Raw genomic sequence first — 20242 nt, 5'->3', positions numbered from 1 at the left:
AAAGGAACTACCTCAACATGATAAAGAGCATTTACAAAAAACCCACAGCTAATATCATCCTTAGTAGTAAAACACAGGATGCTTTGCCCTAAAATCAGGAAAATGACAAAGATGTCTACTCTCACCACTTCTATTCAACATTGTGCTGGAGGTTCCAGCCAAAGCAATAAAGCAAGAAAAAAAGTGTCCAGATAGAAAGAAAGAAGTGAAACTATCTCTATTTTGTAGGTAATATGATTTTACCTATAGAAAATCTTAATATATCTATTAAAAACCTATTAGTATATACATGTAAATATATTTCCTAGCTCTGCCAAAGAGAGGGCCTAGAAGCAAAAACATTCAGGTACAATGAGCACATCTAGTGCCAGATCTTGGTTTTTAATACCATTCTCCAATAAAAATAAACCAGGCTACCTGGAGAAATGGCTGGGGCAGGGAATATCCAAGATGAATCTAGAGCATCTTCTGGTGCCAAAAATAAGGAACTTCTCAAGGGACAAAATGATGGAGATATGTCTATAGCACAGGAGCCAACTGAAGGAGCTCCCTGTGGCCAAAGCTGGAACAATTAGAGCAACAAAGTAAATAGCAAAATACTAGATTATTATCCAAAGCATAAAATAAATATTGATGAGCCCCTACTAATATAAATAAATGATTGACTAAATAAATAAATGGGAAAGATAGACAAATCTTCTGTACAGAAGAATTCCTATACAAATAATATATGCAGATACTGTTCCATTAACTAACTCCCTACCCCTAGAGTGTGGACTGTGCATAGTGACTTCTTTCCAAAGAGTACAGTATGAAAAGGGGAGAAAAAAGAAAACTTACAAATAGTAGTACCTCAACTAGGTAATCAAAGTCAACATCAACAGAGATAAGCAATGTTGATAGGACCCTTGATATAATGTGAAGAAAATGGCACTTTTCTTCTGTGGTTTTCCTCCCCCAAACCCGTAACTCCAATGCAATCAGAGGGAAATATTAGACAAACCACAATTGAAGGACATCCTACAAAATATTTGACCAGTACACCTTAAAACTGTGAAGTTCACCAAAAGAAAAAAGAAAAGCCTGAGAAACTTGTACTTTCTAGAGGAGACTAAGGAGACACAACTACATGTAGTATGGTATCCTGGATGAAATTCTAGAACAGAAATGGAACATTGGGTAAAAACAAAGAAATCCATGTTAACTATGGACTTTAGTTAAGAATATGCATCAATTTTGGTTCATAAGTTGTGGTAAATGTACCTCAGTAATGTAAGATAACAGTAGGAGAAAGTGGGTGTGGAGTGTATGGGAACTCTCTGTATTATCCTTGTAACTTTTCTGTAAATCAAAAATATTTTAAAGTAAAAACTTTATTTAAAAAAATATACATGGGTGAAGGAGGTCAAAAGCTACAAACTTCCACTTATAAAGTCATAAATGTCATGGGGATGTAATGTACAGCATGGTGACTATAGTTAATAATACTGTATTACATATTTGAAAGTTGCTTAAAAAATACACACACATTATACAACACATACAACCTAGTTATAGAAAAGGAATAGAAGAAAAAATAACAAAAAGTTAATAGCAAACAATTAAAATTTTTTTCTTTTTCATTAAATGTTCCTTAAAGAATGTATATTACTTTGAACATAAAAATTTTTTTTAAATAAAATAAACCACTTTATTGGGAACTCCCTGGCAGTCCAGTGGTTAGGACTTGGCTCTTTCACTGCCAAGGGGCCGGGTTCAATCCCTGGTCAGGGAACTAAGATCCCACAAGCCCTGCAAAAAACAAAACAAAACAAAAACACAAAAACAACTTTGTTGTTGTTCTTTCCAGCTTTATTGAAGTATGGCTGACAATTTAATCTTGCATATATATATATATATATATATATATATATATATACATATATATATATATTTTTTTGTCTGCATTGGGTCTTCATTGCTGTGTGCGGGCTTTCTCTAGTTGTGGAGAGCAGGGGCTACTCTTTGTTGCGGTGTGTGGGCTTCTCATTGCGGTGGCTTCTCTTGTGGAGCACAGGCTCTAGGCTTGTGAGCTTCAGTAGTTGTGGCACACAGGCTCAGTAGTTGTGGCTCACGGGCTTAGTTGCTCCATGGCATGTGGGATCTTCCCGGACAAGGGCTCGAACCCGTGTCCCCTGCATTGGCAGGCAGATTCTTAACCACTGCACCACGAGGCAAGCCCTAAACTTGTATATATTTAAAGTGTACAACTTGATATACACAGACACCATGAAATATTTACCACAATCAAGCTACTTAACATATCTATCAGCTCACATAGTTACCACATTCTTTTCTTTTTGTGGTGAGAACACTTAAGATCTATTCTCTTAGCAAATTTCAAATATACAATACAATGTTATTAACTATAGTCATATTGTTAATAACATTAGACCTCCAGAACTTATTCATTGTGCATAATTGATATTTTGTACACCTTGACCAAAAATTTTTCTTCCCCACAACTTTTTTTTAAAACCATGGAAAGAGAAAATGAGTATTTGTTTAAAAACGAACCCTGGCTTCTCACTTCTACTATTTTATATCTACTTCTATTATATAATAGGAGGCACATCTTTCTCTTCTGCTGAACAAGGTGCAGATAATAGATTTGTGTAGGTAGCTAACTCCTTCTGAGCACATAAAATGTGCATTTATGCATCGATCAATTTTCATAACAATCCAGTGAGGTGGGTACTAATGTAATCGTCATACCCATTTTCCAGCTGAGAAAACTTAGAGTGGTTAGGAACTTGCCCAACTAATAAGGGGTAGAGGCAGAAGTTGAATCTACGTCAACTGACTCCAGAGCCCATGCTGGCCTGTGCTCCCATGAATCCTGCAGCCTGCAGGCTGGCTGTTGTTGGTTAATACCCAGGGTTCAGAGTGATGGCAGAAGAGTAGGTAGGCAGGTCCTGAGCATCTCTGCCTGGCAGACACCTAGGCCACAGTCCCCTTAGGGCTTCCTGGTTCCCCCCAGACCACAACCACTGTAGAGCCATGGGGATGGGGTGAAGTCTGTCCTTCCCTCCTCCGCAGTAAGCCCCCTTCTTCCCAGGAGACAGTGAGGGGAAACAAGGCCATTGCTGACAGGGTCACTGCATTGCACAACATCCACGTTTGTGAGTGGTGCTCCCTGGAGCTGCAACTCAGAGGTACGATGGCCGGTGGCATAGTCTGTGAGATAAGAGAGGGGCCATCCCAAGTGAGGGAGCAGAGCAGGCCACAGTCTTGGGCAACCTGGGCTTGGGCAGAACAGATGAACCCAGGTTTCCCAGCCACTGAATCACCCTATGCCCCAGTACGTGTGCACCAACAGCTTCCCTGTGGCAACAGGTCTAAGCCAGAGACACAGGGCCACCTTGGAGACAGAGGTTCCTCTCCAGAACCCTCATTAGTACCGTGAATGCCAATTTAACAATAATGAGAACGAGAACACAGAGCTCTGACTTGGGACCACACTGTTGACATCTGAAGCCTACACTAAACTCTTCTTTAGCATAATGCTATCTGCCTTCATTGAGGGACTTTATAATGAAAAGTCATAGGAAACTCATGATTGAACTTATTGTAGGAGCCATTAAGGAGGATGGCCATCAATCTCTCTTGTGAGGTTCTAGGAATTTTTCTAGGGTTTCAGTACCAAAAAAGGCTGAGCTTCTCCTGATCAACTGCAGAAACATTGCCGTGAATCTTGCTCCCGATCGTGTTTCTTTCTCTGCTGTAGCCCAAGGAAGTCAGAATCCATTCTAGGGCCCTATTCCAACAACTGTGCAAGACTTCAGGATGTGTGTTTTTTAGACAGAGGCCCAACCCACCTTGCTTCATCGTATTTTCCTGTCATTCTCAGTAGGAGAATGGCTGAAACAACAGACTTGGAGTCAGTCCAACCTTCTGCATTGCCATTTACCAACTGTGTGACTTTAGACAAGATACTTCACCTCTTTGAGTCTGTGTCCTTATCTGTAAGATAATAGTACCTACCTCACAGCGTTGTTCTGAGAATTAATAAAATTATCTGTGTAAAATAATTAGCCCAGTACACAGCCTATACTAATGCTCAATAAATGATAGCTAATGTAATAATTTTTAAGTTGTATTTATTCTCCATTGCCACCTCAAATCCTCTTTTGGAATGATATAGGGGTAAAAACAAGTACAAAGATGAAACTCTTAGGTAGACCAGACTTTCCCCATGTGCCTATGTGGGACATTCTTTCCCTATTAGACGAACACAGAAGAAACCAAAATGTAATCAGAAGAGTGGTAGGTAGAATGGAATTAGGGTAAGGGAAGTCTTTCTCTGGAGATTACCTGAGGCTGAAGAGACCTGCCTCTCCAAGGTCATACCTTCCCCATGGAAAGGGTTGTACCAGCTCCAGAGCTTCCTGTTGTAGGATCAGTTGAGGACTTGGTCACACCTGCAACCCAAGGCAACCTCTCCCAATCCTGCTGCACGCCCCTCTCTGCAGATGTTAATCCTGAGGGCATCTTTAATAAACTTCCTGTGTGCAAAGCTCCCTCTTGGTCTGTTTCCCAGACACCCTACCTGTGACAGTTGTAAGGTTTGATTATCAAATGGCCCCATCTCCTACAGTCTAATGCGTTTGTCTCCATGATGGGCACGTACCCTCCTAGTTCCCCTGACAGGGCACTGTCCCCTCAGGGATGCCTCCAGATCTGGTAACCTATAGAAGCTGATCAAAATTAGAGACTGGGAGAAAATGCAGAAATCCTAATGTTTCCTACATAAAAGAAAAGGAAATTTTAATAATCCCATGAACCACTAAAGAGGAACAATCCAAACCATACTTCTCAGAAGTACTTTGTATTGAAGTTGCTTCACTCTAAAAGGCTCTTTAGTAACAACTGAGTTTTTGGCTCCCTCCCCCAACACCCCAGCTCAAGTTAAGCAAAAAGGGAAAACCCACTGTTTGCTCTGGGTAAGAAACTGTACAAAAATTTTAGACGCTAATCAAGAGTTTAAATTTTAATAGCAATAATGAGTTCCTTGAAGGAGCTCTCACTGCCTGGATTTGAGCAGAGAGGGAACATACACAGAGGTGTCAAATTGCAGCTTGCAAGATGAGGCTTAACCCCTGAAAACACTATATGAACTAAAGCCTGTTCTCCTAGGTACCTTGCAGGTCACTGATTCAATTAGATATATTAAAAATAGTGCATCTGGGGACTTGCTTGGTGGTCCAGTGGCTAAGACTCCACGCTCCCAATGCAGGGGGCCCGGGTTTGATGCCTGGTCAGGGAACTAGATCCCACATGCTGCAACTAAAGATCCCACGTGCCACAACTAAGATCTGGCTCAGCCAAATAAATAAATATATTTTTTAAATGCATCTGTAGTGATTTGGTCGAGAGGGGTGAGGTCGCAGTAAACCTTATGGAACTCAGGGGCAACTATTCTAAATTTCCAAAGAGAGTCCTTAGAGATCCTGTTTATAATTGTACACACATGAAGTGTGAACATGTTTTTGAATATGTATTTTACCAGTTTTTTGGGCCATAGTCATAATAATAATTATTTACCTGGGCAAAATTGTCTCCAGGATACCACTGGGGTGCAGAGTGGGTGCTGGCAAGTGGGTGAGCAGCTGAGAGAAGCTGTCTTCTCAGAGGAAACGGCTCATTGTCCTCTGGTCCACACTGCCAGGTTTAGCTTTATCTCTTTTTTGAGGAACCTGGTCTTGGGTCTGTTGACCAAGCTCACCATGATAATCTATTATCAGATGAGATACAATCTGGATTTCCAACGGACACAACGTATGATAGACACTGAGCTTCACACATAAAATTTTAGTTATCAAGATCATATTGGCTTTATTTTGATATAACTTGATTTTATTATTTGCTTTGGCTCACACCAGCATCGCATATGCGTTCACTTTTTAACAATAGGCTGTAGAATGTGCTTACGACTTAAATAGGATATCATGTTAGCCATTTCTCGGCATTATATACCTTATTAAATATCAAAGTAGCCTTTCTTTTTCAAGGATTTATTGGTCTGTAGTGCCTCTACCTCAGTTCCTTTTTGTTGGTTATTTTAAAAAATATTTTAAAATGTATGCCCATAGTGACATTTATTTGCCCATTTAGGTCCCTTGAGCATCAGAGGCTTGGAGAAAAGACCCTCAGTGGCCGTCTCATCCCTCCCCATAGTGCACAGATGCGGGAACTGAAGTCCAGGGAGCCCCTGTAAAGAGGAGTCGTTTCTGGTAAAAGATTTCAGAAATACTGTATTTGTTGGTAAGATTAACAGCATGATTCCATCTGTGTTATAAAAAAGGAGATATATTTTTTGCTTATAAATATTTTTAAATAATTTCTGAAAGGACACATAAGATATTATTGATAATGATTAACTTCAGGGAGTGGGCCAGGGAAAAATTCATTTCTCGTCTTATAGCCCTCTGTAGTATTTGAGATGTTTTCTTCCCCTTTGTTCATATATATGTAATACATTATATCATATATAATCCCACGCGGCTTGTGGCATCTTAGTTCCCCAACCGGGAATCGAACCCGGGCCCTGGCAGTGAAAGTGCAGAGTCTTAACCACTGGACCGCCAGGGAATTCCCAGGAATTTTTTATATTGAATGAGAAAGAACTCCCCTAACAACCTCTGTTCTACAAATGCAAACATGATAGACTATCAGCCTTGAGGGGTTTTTCTACAGTAGTAGTGGTAGGCTCATGGTAAGCCAATTGTTTTGACCTAGTGACCCAAACGCGGCCCCATTCATTTTAACCATAATTATACCTAACTCTTGGAGCATTTAGCCATGTGAGTACCATACTTGTTTTGTAAACATCTATCCTACTTGTGAAAAAGTAGAAGGTGATTGTAAGATCTTAAGAAAAATTTCTGGACCACAGCATATCTCTGTGGAGAAAGATAAGTAACAAAATAGAATGTGAACAAAACCATAGGCTCACCATGACATACCAGTGTTTACCAGATACATTTCAAAGGACATAAGTTTGGGAATCCCCAATGGGCCATAGAACCCCTATATACCTCTATATGTGAAAACAATGAATCAAGAAGCTAGAAAATATGTTATGCTCTCCTTACCAGTAAATTCCTAATTAATGATTCAAAACTGTAGCAATCCATAATTTCCTTTTTTGTTTCTATACAAAAACTACTTCTAGGGCTTCCCTGGTGGCGCAGTGGTTAGGAATCCGCCTGCCAATGCAGGGGACATGGGTTCGAGCTCCGGTTCAGCTGCAGAGCAGCTAGGCCTGTGCGCCACAACTACTGAGCCTGCGCTCTAGAGCCTGTGCGCCTAGAGCCGGTGCTCCGCGACGAGAGAGGCCACTGCAATGAGAGGCCCGCGCATGGCAATGAAGAGTAGCCCCTGCTCGCTGCAACTAAAAAAAAAAGAAAAAAGAAAAAAAAGCCCAGGAGCAGCAACGAAGACCCAAAACAGCCAAAAATAAATAAATAAATTAATTAATTTTTAAAAAAAACCTACTTCTAGAGAGGTCCACAGTAGATACTAGATAAAATCTTATAAAATCGAAATGTATAGTTCCTGTGTAAGTTTAGAAAGCACACACATTGTCTATACTTAATATAACATAAAGAATAAGAACGTTACCTTACATCCCACTCAAAAAAATTCTGGGTGGTTTAAAGACATAAATGTGAAAGACCAAACTAAAAAACAATATAGAAAATCATATTCTTTGGATCCATCTCCTAAAACAAAGGAAATAAAAACAAAAATAAACAAATGGGACATAATTAAGGATCACAGCAAAGGAGACCATCAACAAAATGAAACGACAACTTACTGAATGGGAGAAAATATTTGCAAATGATATGACCGATAAGGGATTAATATCCAACAACCTGATTAAAAAATGGGCAGAAGAAATGAATAGACATTTTTCCAAAGAGGAAATGCAGATGGCCAACAGGCACATGAAAAGATGCTCAACATTGATAATCATCAGGGAAATGCAAATCAAAACCACAATGAGATATTACCTCACACCTGTCGGAATGGCTATCATCAAAAAGACCACAAATAACAAACACTGGCAAGGATGTGGGGAAAAGGGAACCCTTGTGCACTGTTGGTGAGAAGGTAAATTGGTGCAGCCGCTGTGGAAAACACTATGGAGGTTTCTCAAAAAACTAAAAATAGGGACTTCCCTAGTGGTGCCGTGGTTAAGAATCTGCCTGCCAATGCAGGCGACACGGGTTCGAGCCCTGATTGGGGAAGATCCCACATGCCGTGGAGCAACTAAGCCCATGCGCCACAACCACTAAGCCTGCGCTCTAAAGCCCGTGAGCCACAACTAATGAGCCCACGTGCCGCAACTACTGAAGCCCGTGCCTAGAGCCCATACTCTACAACAAGAGAAGCCACCGCAATGAGAAGCCCGCGCACCGCAACGAAGAATAGCCCCCGCTCTCCCCAACTAGAGAAAGCCCGCACGCAGCAACGAAGACGCAAGGCAGCCAAAATAAAGAAAGAAATAAATAAAAACTAAAAATAGAATATCACATGACCCAGAAATTCCACTCCAGGGTATATATCTGAAAAAAACAAAGATACTAATTCAAAAAGATGCATGTACCCCTATGTTCATAGCAGTATTATTTACAATTACCAAGACATGGAAGCAACCTAAGTGCCCATCAACAGATAAATGGGTAAAGAAGATGTGATACGCGCGTACACACATGCACACACATAATGGAATGCTAGTCAGCCATAAAAAAGAATGAAATTTTGCCATTTGCAGCAACATTGATGGACTTGGAGGGCATTATGCTAAGTAAAATAAGTCAAGCAGAGAAAGACAAATACTGTATGATATCATTCATACGTGGAATCTAAAAACTACGACAAACTAGTGAATAAAACAGAAAAGAAACAGACTCATACAGACAACAAACTAGTGGTTGGTTACCAGTGATGGTGGGGGGGAGGGGCAGTATGGGGTAGGGGAGTAAAAAGTACAAACTATTAGGTATAAAATAAGCTACAAGGATATATTGTACAACATGGGGAATATAGCCCATATTTTATAATAAATAAGTGGAGTATAACTTTTAAAAATTGTGAATCACTACATTATACACCTGTAACTTATATAATATTGTACATCAACTATACTTTGAAAAAAAAAGAAAAAATATACAAACCATCTTTATAACTCTGGAATAGGAAATGATTTTTTAAATAAGCTATAAAAACCATAAAATAAAATATTGATAAATTCTATTCCATTGAAATTAAGAATTTGTTTTTATTAAAAGATTCTATAAAGAAAGCAAAAAGTAAGCTACAAACATTTCTAACATATATAACCAATAAATTATCTGTATATAAAATATATATTATAGTTTGTTAAGCCAATTACATATGTTATACATTCTATTTTGAGAATATATTTTACAGTAAAAAAAAAATCAAGAATGACAAACTGTAGATTTGGAGCTGGACTGAACTGGCTCTGTGACTAAGTGACTGAATCTCTCCAACCTCAGTTTTGTCATGTTATGAGTGACTGTAATAATAGTTACTTCCCCGTAGGGCTCTCAGAGCCAAGTATGAGTAAGCAAACACCTGATACATGGCAAGAGTGCAACAAACGGTTAATGATTATAACCGTAAATAAATAGTGTCAGAGCAGGGTCAGAATCAAATTCAGCTCCTTAAATCATCCTGATCTAAAACAGGACTGTTTCTAGAACACGTGGTTGGACTTAAATGGCCTTGGCTGTGGAGGGAAGGGAAAGCAGATATTGATGGATAGAACCTGTCCACTAGGCTGCCTCTTACAAAGCCAATGGCGTAAGCTCCCGGTTATTTCTCCTGCTCTTCCCATTCACTGGCTCTGAGGCAGGCACCGTTTACAGCAAACATCACCTCCCACAATGAGTCCCTGCACAGAGCCACCCACCGGCCTGTCTGGGAGTCGGGGTGGGGCGTGTGGACTGGATTCCGGGTCTGGACCCCTGGGAGGAGAAAGGGTCTCAATTAAGACCCATTCCAGGAACGAATTTCCATCCCGAGGCTCTCTGTTCACCAAAAATACTCCTTAGTGGCGAATAACCTCCTTACATTTTTAAATAGGAGAAACCAATGTCTAAAACTCACTATAACCCCGACTCAGCAGCACTGAAAGTAAGAACTCTTACTCTGAACAGGTTGAGCTTCTGAGAGAAATTCCTCCAAATTATTGGTCCATTCTTAAATTGTCTATTTTGTTCATCATCACACTTAGAAATGTCAAGTAAGGGAAAAAAAAAAAGAAGAAAGGCATGACTAAGGCTGGTTTCAATCCTGATGACTGAGACAATCAGGGCCAGGCCAGTTGAGAAAGCCCAGGACTCCAGGGGGCACCTCTCCATGGAAGGACCAGAATCCAAAGTGCCCCTTCCCTGCTGGGACTGTGGAGCCAGGAGTCCCCTCCTCTGGAGCCTTTAATAAAAAGCTCAGCACTCAGTGGCTGGGGGTGGATGGAGAGCGGTGCCCTGTAGAGGCTGGAACAAATGAACTCTGTGGAATGAGCAGAGACAGCCCCATTCACACCATAAATAAGCCCCTTCTTATCTGATCCTATGTCCAAATTTTTTATTCCAAAAGTATAGTCACCATGTCCCTTTTATTCTAGGACTTTTGAGGAGTTGTTTGTTAGTGTAATGAGAGCTTAGGTCAAGGAAATTTGGTTTCTCTCCAAAACACTGAGGGAAAAATAGGCTTATTGTAAATGGCCCAAGCAACTCTGGCCCAAAGGGCACAGGCCATGCAGTCCTAGTGCCCTATGGCCCCCAGTGGGGACAGCATCATTCTCCACATTGTCCCATCCTCACAGTCAAGGGCCCAGAGGATTGGGTAGGATCAGCAGAACCTGGGAGTGGGGGCCACTCTGGATCTGCTGGGCTGTAGCTTGGCATGGGCTTCAGCTGGGGCCAGGGAGGCCCAAAGATGAAGCTCAAGCAGGTGTTTTCCCTCTCTCACCCTTGCAGCCCTCACTCTAACTTCTACCTTGGTTCCCAGCCCAGGCAGGCCCCGGATAGACCAAGGGTCAGACATGTGCCAGGCAGAAGGTCTCCCGTGGTGGCAGCTGACAGGGAGCCAGCCAGGACGTCAAGAAGAGAAAACTCCAATTTCTCAAAATCCACACGGCAAATGACAGCAAACGATGGCGGGGCTTCCGCAGGGAATTTCATCAGAGGAAGTTGATCCACAGAGGCATGGGTTGGTAGCTTCCTTCCTATGAGCCTCTGCTCTCATTTTGCCACTCTTCCAGTTTTTATCTAAACCACAAAGCATTTCCTTCAATGCCATGGAAAGAATCTGCTGTATCAGGAAAATATATTGCAATACCATTCCCAGCATTAACACATCTGTTTTTTCTAGATCTGTATTTATCTCTCAGCCATGTCATTAAAATAGGACCTGAAGAATTATCCTCACACTCCAGAGACCTAGCCCTGGTTCTCAACCAACTGGCTTTTAACGCAAGCACCAAGTGGTGCCCCAAAGACAGAACAATAATTTAGGTTCAAACTCTGACGTTTCGTGCAAGTACAGGCAAAATCTGGAACTTCCATTAGAATATCTGTAGAATTATTCCTCATATTGTTCCCACTGGATTCTTTCCTTGATGGTTAAATTTGGAAGTGATTCCCACAGGGCAATATTCAAAGATAAACTAATCTGTACTTCCATCCTTCCTCACTTTGAGAAGTGTTTGTTGTTCAGTAGAAGTATAATGCAATTCACATGTGTAATTTAAAATCTTCTAGTAGCCACATTTAAAATTAAAAAAGGAAGAGGTGAAGTGAATTTTAATAAAGTATGTTATTTTACCCAACATATCCAAAATATTATAATTTCAACATGTAATCAACAGAATATCAATGAGCTATTTTACATTTTTTTCATATGAAGTCTCAAAATCTGGTATGCATTTTATACTTGCAGCATCTCAGTTCAGAGTAGCCACATTTCAAATGTTTAGAGCCACATGTGGCTAACGGTTGCCATGTTGGACAGTGCAGATTAGAGCATCAAGTCTGAATTTCACAGCTTGACCTTCCAAGTCCTTCTTAACTTGACCTCCATTTACGAATTCAGGCATATCTACCCTTACTCCTGAACAGAGAGACGGGATCTTAGAGAACTTCCTTCATTTTACATCTAATCCCATATGAGCCCAGACATGGAAAGTGACCTCCTTGAGGTCACTCAAATATTTAGTAGCAACACCAAAGCTTTTCTGACTTCTAAAGCAAGTGGAACCATTTGCGCCAGTTAAGTAAAATACAGTCTATGATAAAGACCTAAATGTAAGGCCGGATACTATAAAACTCTTAGAGGAAAATAGGCAGAACACTTTCTGACATAAATCACAGCAATATTTTTTGATCCACCTCCTAGAGTAATGAAAATAAAAACAAAAATAAATAAATGGGACCTAATTAAACTTAAAAGCTTTTTCACAGCAAAGGAAACTATAAACAAAATGAAAAGACAACCCTCACAATGGGAGAAAATATTTGCAATCAAAGCGACCAACAAGGGATTAATCTCCAAAGTATACAAACAGCTCATTCAGCTCAATATAAAACAAACCCCAAACAACCCAATCAAAAAATGGGCAGAAGATCTAAACAGACATTTCTCCAAAGAAGACACACAGATGGCCAAAAAGCACATGAAAAGATGCTCAACATCACTAATTATTAGAGAAATGCAAATCAAAACTGCAATGAGGTATCACATCACACAGGTCAGAATGGCCATCATCAAAAAATTTACAAACAATAAATGCTGGAGAGGGTGTGGAGAAAAGGGAACCCTCCTGCACTGTTGGTGGGAATGTAAATTGATACAACCATTATGAAGAACAGTATGGAGGTTCATTAAAAAACTAAATATAGAATTACCATATGATCCAGCAATCCCACTCCTGGGCTTATATCCGGAAAAACTATAATTCGAAAAGATACATGCACTCCAATGTTCATTGCAGCACTTTATACAACAGCCAAGACATGGAAGCAACCTAAATGTCCATCGACAGAAGAGTGGATAAAGAAGATGCGGTATATATATGCAATGGAACATTACTCAGCCATAAAAAAGGATGAAATAATGCCATTTGCAGCAACATGGATGGACCTAGAGATTGTCATACTGAGTGAAGTACGTCAGACAAAGACAAATATCATATGATATTGTTTATATGTGGAATCTGAAAAAATGACACAAATGAACTTATTTACAAAACAGAAATAGAGTCACAGATGTAGAAAACAAACTTATGGTTACCAGGTGGGAAAGGGGGGGAGGAATAAATTGGGAGATTGGGATTGACATTTATATACTACTATATATAAAATGGATAATTAATAACTCTATAGCACAGGGAACTCTACTCAATACTCTGTAATGACCTATATGGGAAAAGAATCTAAAAAAGAGTGGATATATGTATATGTATAACCGATTCACTTTACTGTACACCTGAAACTAACACAACATTGTAAATCAGCTATAATCCAATAAAAAAATTTTTAAAAAAGGAAAAAAAATACAGTCTATAAAAAATGTTACTGGAGAGGATTACTGGATGAATGGTTCCTTCTCTGCTTTGCTGAGGGTTTTTAGTTGACCCCAAGTTCTTGGCATTAGTCATCCCCACAGCCAGCCCCATGACTGTCTCAGTGGCAGGGTGCACTGACCTTTGGATGGTTATTGGGAAAGTTGCCTCAAGCTCTACATGCCACAGGAGTTTGTCTACGATCCCCCTAGGGCAAAGCTAGCGGCTCCACAGAAGGTGCATCACCAATTCCCTGCTCCAGGTAAACTCAAGGCACGGTCAGGGTCTCCCACATGCCCCCACCTGTTGGACCCAAACCAGAGACAGGGAAATGGAAGTGACCTCAATATTTGCAGAAGGCCAGAGTCAGGATGAACAGGCCCTGGGGCCAGGCATCTCCAGCAGCTCCAGAAGCCCTGGTCTCAGGACCAGGAGGGCCAGCAGGGGCCTGGCCACAAAGGGGCCGAGGCCCCTCCACTTGGAGATGCCTTTAGTGCTCATTTCAGTGACCAATCCCAGTGCTCACCTGAATCCCCTGGGGATCTTGTTAGAATGAGGATTCTGCCTCAGTAGGATTGGGGTGGGGCCTCAGATTCAGCCTTCCTAACCGTCTCCCAGATAATGGTTACCACTGGTCCAGGGACCACCCTTAATAGCAGAAGCCTATCCCCGGCTACCCGCAGGTGAGTGGTCAGTGACTAAGGAGGCCCAGGCAGGCTGGCTGCAGCTGGGCTATTTCTCCTCACCCAGATTTTGGAACTCATAAAGATAACTAACACCAACAAAGTACAACCACCACTCTTCGCCATTAACGCTAACTCAATAAATCTTCACAACAGCTCTATCGGCTGGTGACTGTGATTATCATCCCTAGTTACAGATGAGGAAAACAAAACAAGAAAGGTGAGGTGACTTGCCCACAGCTGGTAGATGAAACTGGGGTTTAAGCCCAGGCGCTCTGGGTAGCTCTGCTCTCTCGAAGACTCAGGCTGTTGTGTGTTGTCTCAGCTGGGCGGTGACAGACACATCTGCCGTCTACTAGCAAAATGCCTTTCAAACTGTCATGAACTCTCCAAAGTTTGTGTCAAAATACCTGTAAGCCTTCCCCTCGCCAGCCTTGGGCCATAACATACTTCTTTTATCTTCAAACAAGTTCAAAGCTTGTTTGTAGTTTTTTGAATAAAAGTTTAGTTCCTTAGGAATTCTGAAAGGGTATTAAAAGTAATCAGTATGAGCTGAAGGAATTTTATCTTTAACTTCCTCACGCTGGGGGACAGGCCCTATTCATATGCTTCAAACGTTGTTGATCCGTCTTCTCTGTTTGCTGTGTCATCCTGTTGGGCCCGGTTTCTCGTTTGTTCTCTTTTGATCCGCGGCCATGTGTCGCTAGGAGAGGAGCTGAGGGGTGCTGAGGCTGAGTGCTAATCCAAGGACCAGGCCTGCTCTGCTTCCAGGTAGCTGTGTGGTCTGCTCAGCCCACACCCCTGCTCAAGGCTCAGTTTCCTCATTTGTGTCATGAAGGGTCTGGCCAGATGCTCTGAAGTGCTAGCACACGGGCAGGTTCTTTTGGAGGGTTCCTGATCTTTGTCAGGCTTTCTCCAGCAGCTGCTGATTTTCTGTGTGATTGACTATTCCCAGCCTCAGGGTGATTGGTTCCTACAAAACAGAGTCCCTTCGAGAAGATCCGAAACAAAGGTGAGAAATTCTTTGGCAAAAAACCTTAACACTGATTCTGGCTCCCTCTCAGTGGTCTGGGTCCCTTCGACCGTCCTCAACATTCACCCGGCCTCACGGATCCCAATCACCTGGATGTCTTGTAACCTGCTTGACTTCCTCCTGCTCCCACTTCTAGCCCCTTGCTTAAATCCCCTCACTGGCTCCCTACTGTCCACTCAGCCAAGTCCAGACTTCTTATTCTGACTCCTGGTCCCTTGTGCTCTGTTCATGTTCCACCAGATGCCTTCTCACCTCTCAGCAATCTGTGAGTGGCCCCTCTAACCTGCATCCTCCTTCTTGCCTCCATGCCTTTTCACATGCTATTCCACTGCCTGGCATGCCCTTCCTTCCCCTGCCTGCCTAGCAAACTCCTCTTCATCCTTCAAGACCCTCTTCAGGGTTGTTTTCTGAGAAGCTTTTTATGATCCATCTGGATAAAACACGTCAGCCATCCTTTGTGCTTCTACTGTATCCCATCCCACAATGAGCTTCATTTTATCAGTTTGAATGCATTCAGGTGCAAGTAACAGAATACCTGATTAACAGTGACTTAAACAATAGAAACATTTCATTATCTCTCAGACAACTGATGGTGCACTCTTCAGGGTTGGTTCAGCAGTTCACCTCTGTCATCAAGGACCTAGGCCCTTTCTCTTCCATCACCCTCAGCATTTTGGGTGTGTTTTGCCTCACGGCCACAACCGTAGCTCCAGGTATCACATCATCACACCTCAGCATCCGAGAAGGAAGAAAGAGGGTAGGAAAAAAATGAACCTTTCATTCCTACGCTCACTCTTGGCCTGCTGATACCTGTCCTTTCCCACCCCTGGTCCCTACCCTCTATCAGATGCTCCAATTAACTACTCAAATTAAATACTCAAATTAACCAGACACCTTTAAATAGTCACACTCAGGACCTGACTCTCAAGTACCTGAGGTCAAATACCTCTTGTTCTTAAAAAACAAAATCAGTCTCACAGTCTGAAAATCTTGAAAGGTTTGACTGTCTGAACATTTATTCACTTTTGAATAGTTCTGTAGTATGTGTGGCTTCTATTGTGAGCCATCTCAAATATGTTTTAGAAGTAGGTGTGGTATAAATAATAAATAAATGAGTGAATATCTGGAAGTGTGACTGTTTTTATTTAATCTTGGGAAAATGTGGTAACCACTGCGATAAGCCCTTCCGGCTAAGAGTAAACAGGATGGCCTGATCTCTGTCTAGAATATAAAAGCTGCAAGTTAATATAAGGTGATAAGGTTGGCAGTGGGTGGACGTGGGGGGCATTTGAGACTTGACCTTGCTTTTTGGCACAGCTCATTGAAGGCATAGTGTGTGAACTTTGGAGAGGGATAAGGTCTGAGGCCTCATCACTGACTTCATAGCAATGGCCTGTGTAATGGAAGGATCCCTCTCTCTGGGTCTCAGTTTCCTAAGCGTATGACAAGGAGTTTGGGCCAGAAAGCCTCAAAGGGCCCTTCTAACTTGGCTGCTCTATGTGTATTGGGGAGGGGGGTTGATGAGGTGCCTCCCTGGGGGTGGAATTGTCCATTGGGGGGTAGTGGGAACAGGCAGTGGAATCCTTAACAACTTTGTCTCTCAACCACTGTGGCCTTATCTTCCCACAGGATCTGGGAAGAGGGTTCATCATCCCCCACCTGCCTTGGAAGAATACAGTTCCCACATTTGAGGCTATTCTCTCCTCCTCAGGAGGCTCAGTGACAAAGTCGCCAACACTCCTCTCTGTGCTCGCAGCTTGGGGACTGCCCCCTGCAGGCTCCAAGCAGCTCAGGGGTCACGCCATGCCCCACCCACACCCCCAGCTTCAACCAGGACCAGGCTGCGAAGGGGGGATGCCAGGGGCAGCGGACACCTCTCAGATGCCTGGGGGATGCGAGCGGGCCCCTGACTGCAGAGAGAGCAGGACTGGAGCCAGAAGCACGGTGCCCTGGGCGGCAGGAGGGGCTCCCATTTCCCTGGAATCTCTGCGTCTGCCTCCTCGGGCACAGTAGGGCCTGACTTGCTGAACTGAAGCAGGAAGAGAAGGGAAGGGCTGGGAGAAGTACCCTTCGTGACGTTCCGTCTCCTCACCTTACCTGCCTCGCCTCACCTCACCTCGGGTGTGCCTATCAGCAGCGTGGCTTTGCCAGACGGATTGAAGGGCAGCCAGGAATGGCTCCCCATTGCCTCTGACCTGGGCCCTTCCCTTCCACAGTCACAGAGGAGGGGGCTCACCTTGGCCTAGCCTCCAGGAATCAAAGCCCCTCACCACTATTCTTGGACGTACCTGGAATTCGGGTCGATAACAAGTGGTGGGCTGAGTTTTCCTCTCTTTGCCTCTCCGGGCTGAGGCATTAGCTTGTGGCTCCTAAAGGGCGGAATACTCAGCGATAGAATAACTTCCAGCCTTCTGTGGTAGAGTACTCTCCAGTTTACACAGCGCCTACGTACTTCTGATTTCATTCAGTTGCTACAGCAAGTCGGCAAGATGCCTACCATAAGCATTGTCTCCACTTTACAGTTGAGAAAATCAAGGCTCAAAGAGAATATCCATCTTCTGTTCTTGCTGTGAGAAATCAACACAAACCGAGCAGCTTAATAACACACAAACGCATCATCTCACCATTCTGTAGGTCAGCAGTGCGGGCACAGCACGGCTCAGCTGGTCCTCTGCTTTGGGTTTCGCGACATCGAAATCAAGGTGTCGGCAGGGCTGTGTTCCTTTCTGGAGGTCTGAAGATGAATCTGCGTCCAAGCTCATGCAGGTTGTTGGCAGAATTGAATTCCATGCAGTGTAGGATGAGGTACCAGTTGGCTGTCAGCGGGGAGCCCTTCTCAGCTTCTAGAGACTGCCTGCACTCCTCAGCTTGCAGCTCCCTTCCGCCATCTTCAAAGCCAGTGGTGGTTGAGTTCCTTTCATGTTTTGAGTCTCTCAGAGCTCCTCTTGTGACTAATCTCTCTTCCGCCTTGAGCCAGAGAAGGCTCTCTGCTGTTGAGGGCCCATGTGACTAGACAGGGCCCACAGGGATAATCCAGGACAATCTCCCCATCTCTACGTCTGGAAACCTCATCACACAATCTCCCCATCTCTAGGTCTGGAAACTTCATCACATCTGCAAAGTCACCTTTGCCATGGCCATGTAATGTACGACCTTCACAGTTCTGAAGATCATGGCACGGGCATCCTTGGGGACCATTATTCTGCCTCCCACAGAGAGGTTTTGAAACCTATCACTCAGCTAGGAAGTGGCAGAGGTAGAACCTGAATCCACATCTCCCAGCTGCACAATGTGTACTCTTTCCACCACATCTCAGCTGCCTCAGGAACTTCCGGGTCATCATTTAATTCATCCCATTTCTTTCTGGTAAACCAGAGGCTGGAGGAGAGATTTCATCCTTGCATAACAGAGCCTGGGGAGAAATGTGGGAAGCTGAGGAAGGTGGACCCTGGCCTCGGGCCAGCTCAGTGGGATAAGGGGGTGGGTTCCTGGGCCTGTGTAGACTAGGCTGGTGGGGCCCATCTGGGGACCCTGGCAGCAATGGGTTATCGCAAGAAGACCGGATGGGGAGGAAAGAGATGGGGACTCTCCAGGGTCCCACAGGCTGACTGAGCCACACAAATGGCCAACATCCAAGTCAGGAGGTGGGAACAGCCTGCTCCCAAGTCAGAGACTCAGCAACGGTCAAGCTCTGGAAACCAGTCAGAACCTCTAGCTTTCTCTGTGTGAATTACCCAGCAGCAAAACCAAGCAAAACTGGAGTAGTCTCGTTGGGCCTGTGAGGGAGACCCTGGGAAGTTTGTGTAGAGCCAGAGCCAGACGATGGAAATGGCGTGGTGCCTGTCATGTGAAACAAAGGATATGGCAATGTTATTGGTGTTCCTTTGTGCAGGGTGCTGTCTTGATTTTGTTAATAAACAAAAACATACTGTAATAGGGGCTTTCATAGTCTTAATTCCCACTTGATGTCCTTTGCCTCCAAGTGCCCTTCCCCATGAGTTTAGTCCACAGCCAAGGAAATCTGCTTCCTTGTGGGGTTTCAGGACAGCACACACCGAGGGGAAGAGGCACCTGAGTCTCTACAGGTGCTCCAGTCAGAAGTCCACCAGCACCAGCCAAGCCCTGCCTGGGGAGCTGAGCCCCAGGGTGAGGCTGCGAGGTGCTTTCCCAGGGACCTGGGGAGACTGCATGCTTGATGGTAAATGAAGAGATCAGGACCCCACGGGGTGATGCCATTTATGCCTATGTCTATGCACTGAAGTGGGGAAGGAAGTCTACTAAAAAAATTAGTGGTTATATTCCAGGGCACGGGTTTATCGGTGATAACTTTCTTCCTTATAATTCAGATATATTCCAAGCATATGTATGGTTATATCTTTCAAGGATTCTACAATGAGCAGAAAACAATGAAAATATTATATTTGTAATAATAGTGGCAGAAAGCTTAATTAGGTGTATGGAAGAACACCCTGAGTGGGATTGACAGGAAAGGGGTCCCCAGGGAGGAGGCTCTGCCACCCCTCTGTGTGTGTGAGGATCAGACACCCCAGTGCCTAGAAGGGAGCTGGCATTTGCTTGGGGTCCTGGGATGGAGCCGTTGACCTCTACCTCACACTGTGGCCCTGAAATCAATTTTGCATCCTAGCCCCATGATCCCTGCACCTGGCAGGCTAAGCCTTCAGTGTACTGAATGAACACTAAGCCTATTAGAGTTAGTTGATTGGGTTTCAATACCATCCACGTTCAGGGAGGATTTGGTTTCCTCTGCGGATGGACGAGAACTGAAGTTCCTCCCCTGAGGATATTGCTCCCTGAGATCGCATATGCTTTTCCCTTTATTCAGCTCACACCTGTCAGGTCATATCGCCTAAACCCTACCTCCAGAGTACAGCC

General features: G+C 43.4%; 1 protein-coding gene across 1 annotated transcript in view; it reads right to left on the bottom strand.

Moving 5' to 3' along the window:
• The window catches only part of TFRC (transferrin receptor), a 58849-nt gene extending 41202 nt beyond the window's left edge, over positions 1 to 17647 (bottom strand). The window contains exon 1 of the mRNA XM_079921849.1: positions 17638 to 17647. The gene's annotated coding sequence lies outside the window, so the exon portion shown is untranslated. The remainder of the gene's footprint in view (positions 1 to 17637) is intronic.
• Between the last annotated feature and the right edge of the window lie 2595 nt (positions 17648 to 20242).

This window comes from Stenella coeruleoalba (assembly GCF_951394435.1).
Source record: "Stenella coeruleoalba genome assembly, chromosome: 5".
In the NCBI taxonomy this organism is placed as follows: Eukaryota; Metazoa; Chordata; class Mammalia; order Artiodactyla; family Delphinidae; genus Stenella; species Stenella coeruleoalba.
The sequence above is the reverse complement of the archived record's forward strand: the minus strand, read 5'-3'. Positions and strand labels throughout refer to the sequence as shown.